Genomic DNA, 4997 nt, shown 5'->3' on the forward strand with positions numbered 1-4997 from the left:
GGGTGTAAATGTGTAATCATTTGGGTGTAAATGTGTAATCATTCTCGGACCATTTTGATTTTATGAATATTGGGCTTGCTTTGTAACAAAGTTGATTTTGATTAATGGGGTTGCAGCTAGAAATATCAATTGAAGGGCTATCAAGCATTTTGAATCTGTGTTATATTTGCACTTTCATGTGTAATTTATCTGTGGACAATGTATATGTGAAATGACATCAATTTTTTTTTTTTTTTTTGTAATTCTTGTTTTTCTTTTTCTACAACAGTTCGACATATATAATAATGTTTTCTTTTTTCCCTACCGGCATTTGGGTCTATGATTCATATTGAAGAAATTTCCAGAAGAAACCTAGCTCAGCTTAGATGTTGATTTTGCTCTATGATTTGCACACCTACATGTAATTGAAGCTAGAAAAAGAAGAGTAATGAAAAAGTGAATTGAAGTTTACAAAACTTTTTCTGTTTGGTAATCAAAGAATGAGAAGTAAATAAATATTACAATTTTCAATGGTTTGTGTTATAATTTGTACAATGAATATGCTGTATTTAGTACGCACCAACACTTCCTTTGGGTTTTCATCATATCATCTTTTGGTGCAAAGACATGTGTTTGTATATCTCGGGGGATAGTATGCAGAAACTAGCAACCCCACAAAAAATTTATGTTAGAAAACTAGTAAAATTTTCTCTTAAATATTAAACTAACAACTTTACAATTTCATGCCTACTGTTTAAAATTTAAATGGTCCATCATGCATAATGGGTACCCAAGATTTTTCTTGGTTTTTTGGTCTTTATCAACTGATTTAGGGTCCAATCTGATAAAACTTTTTAAAATACCACTCAATCACTTTAGTCCCTCCAGCCATTGTCCTTAAAAAGTTTATTAATTTATTTTTAAAAATAAAAAGTTTTAAACTTTGTGGAGTAAAATGACAATTGCTCAGAGTTAATGAACTATAATTACAAATTTTTAATTTAGTGATCTAAAATAATAATTGATCAAAGTTATAGAATATAAAGTGTAAATAAACACATCACATCTATTGCAACCAGCAAGCAATCGATTTGTATTACTCTTCATCGCATCTATTGCAACAAAACAAAAGAGAGCATTTGCAGAACCCTAATTTCTAAGAACTTGTAGTGTAGATGTGTTTGTTATTGTGAATTATAATGTCATCTATGTGTTCAAATTCAAGCATGCCTAATGTAAACACAACGAAAACTCATATCACCAGAAACTAGGCACTTTAGTTTGCTTCCATGCCTTGCTACTTGCTTTGTTGTTGTTGAGGGTTTGGTTTATGGGTTAAGGTGTCTGTGATGTTATACTATTATTGAGTTTGTTAAATATTGTTTGGGTTGTGATGACAATTGTAATGAAATATTGTTTTTGTGTTTATGGGAATGCAGAGCCTAAAGCGGAGATGGAAGACACAAACACAAACAAATCTAGCTCTTCCTCGCCAAGCGGCTCTCCCTTGCCAACTATGCGGTCTCCTTCGCCATTTTCACGATCACCCTCGCCATTGTCGCCTGGCAGCTCACCCTCAGGATCACCATCACCTTTATGCCCATTAAACAACCAGTAAGTGTTTGAATTTGTTGTTAATCATGTTTAATTTGTGAATTTGTGTAATTATGAATTTGTGCCTATTAATTAATGAGTATGTGTAATAATAAATTTGTAATAATTTGTTTTGATTCTAACTCCCAACTTTTGAATCAATTAGGAGTCCGAATTCCCCAACGATGGACTTAGAGGTAGAGGAACAAGAAAGGAGTCAAGGGAGTCCAAGGACAGAGGAAGAGGGAGAGCAAGAGCCTACAAATGAGGACTTGGATACAAGTAAAAAAAGAAAGACTACCTCAGATGTTTGGGCTCATTTTACAAGGAAGAAAGTTGAAGGAAAAGTTAAAGCCCAATGCCATCATTGTGGCAAACTTTACTTGGGTGAATCTAGTCAAGGTACGACCCATTTGCGTAATCATTTAGCAAGATGTCCACGGATGAAGTATAAAGATATTCGACAACAAGTTTTAATTAAACAACAAAATAAGGTGGATGGAACTACAAGTTTAAATAATTACCAATTTGATCAAGCTAGAGTGAGGAATAAGCTTGCTCGTATGGTCATTTTACATGAATATCCTCTTTCAATGGTTGATCAATTGGGTTTAGGGAATTTGTGAATGATCTTCAACCTATGTTTAACTTGTCACAAGAAATACTTTGAAGAGTGATATTCTTAAAATCTATGATAATGAGAGGGAGAAAGCTTTGAAGACTTGTGGGATTTGTTTCGTAACTTTTTAATTTCTTGGACTCGTTGGACTTTTGATACTTATTTTTTGGACTTGTTGGATTTATTTTATTTTTATGTTTAGTTGGTGATTTTAGTTAAGATTTTGTTGATTAATGATTAAATGGTTATCTTAGCTAGGTAATTTATTGATTTAAAATCTTAGTTATGATTTATTGAATTATGATTATGATATTAGTTATGATTTATTGATTTATATTTAACAGGTGATTTATTGATTTATGATTAGTATCCTTAGCCTATGATTTGGACTAATTTGGTATTTGGGTCACGTTAATTATTTAGGCTTGAATATGTAGGCTTAATGTAGACAAAATCTGGGCTTAAATCTAGGCTTGAATTTGGGCAAAATTTGAGCTTAAATCTGGGCTTAAATTAAATTTTGGGCTCAAATTTTTTTTTTTTTTTTTTTTCGGTTGGGCCTGTTTGGGCCCAATTCCTAAACGGGGCCCGGCTGGGGCGAGTCCGGGCCCCGGGAAAAAACCCGGTACCCTAAACGGGCCGGGTCTGGGCTACGGGTCTTGCCCCGCGGGTCGAGTCCGGGTATGCAAAAACCCGGCCCGAACCCGACCCGTTGCCATCCCTAGGGTAACATGCTTGGCTAACAAGTACGGACCAGTCTTCACTGTCTACTTGGGGAGTAAGCAATGATAGAGCCTTTGCCAACCGTCCAAAACCTTTAGCTGGAAAACTTTTGGGCAACATTTATAGCATGTTTGGTTTCAGCCCTTATGGTCTACTATTGGCGTCACTTACGCAAAATAGCAGTTTTTGAAATAAATAAGAAAAGTTAAGAGACAGTTTTCCTTTATCTATACTTTTGGATACTGCCAAATATGAAATGATGTGAAAAATTATCTTTACATAATGATTTCCATTAAAATAGACGGAGCGCAGAGCACTTATTAATTCCTCGTATTACAATTATATTACTTTTGCAGGCCCTTATCTTAGCGGCCACAGACACAACAACAGTAACATTGACATGGACTCTCTTTACTTCTCAATAACCGTGAAGTTCTAAAGAAAGCTCAACAAGAATTAGACAACCAAGTTGGTAGAGAAAGGCAAGTGAAGGAATCAAATGTGAATATTTTGGAATATCTCCAAGCTATCCTCAAAGAAACAGTATGTTTGTACCTTGCTGGACCACCCTTAGTGCCACATGAGTCCTTGGAAGATTGTACTTTGACTGGCTATAACATGCTAACAGGTACACGGCTCCTTGTTAATATTCCAAAACTCCATCGAGACCCAAGTGTATAGGTGGATCCAACTGACTTTCGATCTGAAAGATTCCTTACAACTCACAAGGATGTTGATGTTAAGGGCCAACATTTTGAGTTGATGCCATTTGGCAGCGGTAGAAGAATGTGCCTGGGATTTCATTCGCTCTACAAGTTACACAACTCATACTAAGTATCTTGTTGCATGCTTTTGAAATTGCAACCCCATCTGATGATCCCGTGGACATGACTGAGAAAGTTGGACTTACCAACCTAAAAGCCACCCCATTGGAAGTCAATCTTACTCCTCGCCTTGCTACTCAAGCATATACGTATTTTGAATGGTATTGTATGACAAATCATATCAATTGATCATATGTAATATGAAAATAATAAATAAAAAACTTTGATCTTATGAGTTGTACTACAAAGTTGGGTGTTTTCTACATATAGGTCACTATAAATACATTGGTTTTCTTTAGCTAAAACTATTCTGTCAAAGTTTTAAATATTACTTTCACTTTAAAACAGATCAGTTAGAGTGTTATTTAAATAATTAAACTTATTATTTCGTAAATTTAAATTTTTGGATAATCAATAATCTAGTACGATATCAAAGTAGGCGATTTGGTGTTAGATGTGTTCAAAATAAATGTAGATGGAGCTACCTCAGCTGATGTCAGATTGTCTAGTATTGGGGTCTTCGTAAGGGATAGAAAGGGCGACACCATAGCAGCACTATGCAAGACTCTCCCTGGCCAACATTCCAGCGAAGAGACGGAGATATTAGCGGTTGAGAATGGACTGCTCTTGGCTAAGGAGCTGGAGCTGTCACAGATTTATATAGAATCAGATGCTCTTATGGTTGTCCAATATATTCAAAGCTAATCTCCACGCAGTCCAGCTATCCAAACAAGTTTTGAATTTCAGTTTATGTAACCCATGAACCAAAAACGTTTCTCCGATGGTGTTGCACACTACTAGAGTAATGTAAACATAACCCATAACCTAAGAGCCTCACAACACTCTATAAACACTATGAGAAATGCAGAATTCGTCCACTGTACAATGGGTATAATTCTTAGTGTTTATATACACACCACTCCATTAATATTGAGTGGGATAGTGGACTTAGTGGGATAGTGTAACGGTCTAATACCATTACTCCTAGATGTTACAATCTGAGGCAAATAAAGGGACATGCTCACATTGGGTGACTGTCCATATTCTTTCAGTTTCTAACATCTCACACTCATCCACTGTGGGCATGACCTTATTATCTATCTCTCAATGTGTTTCTCAGTGCGTTCATACTGGCAAATAGGTTGTGCGACCGCCAAGCACACTTGAAAAATATATTTGGGAGCACTATACTAAATCTTATACCAAGACCAGCATAGCAACATCCCTAAAGTGTCTCGTTATGCCCTAGACATATATTA

General features: G+C 35.6%; 1 pseudogene; it reads left to right on the forward strand.

Moving 5' to 3' along the window:
* The first annotated feature begins 2570 nt into the window (after positions 1 to 2570).
* LOC111998673 (xanthotoxin 5-hydroxylase CYP82C4-like) lies at positions 2571 to 4443 on the forward strand (annotated as a pseudogene).
* The last annotated feature ends 554 nt before the right edge of the window (positions 4444 to 4997 follow it).

The sequence above is a fragment of the Quercus suber genome, unplaced genomic scaffold (assembly GCF_002906115.3).
Source record: "Quercus suber isolate HL8 unplaced genomic scaffold, Cork oak 2.0 scaffold_145, whole genome shotgun sequence".
In the NCBI taxonomy this organism is placed as follows: Eukaryota; Viridiplantae; Streptophyta; class Magnoliopsida; order Fagales; family Fagaceae; genus Quercus; species Quercus suber.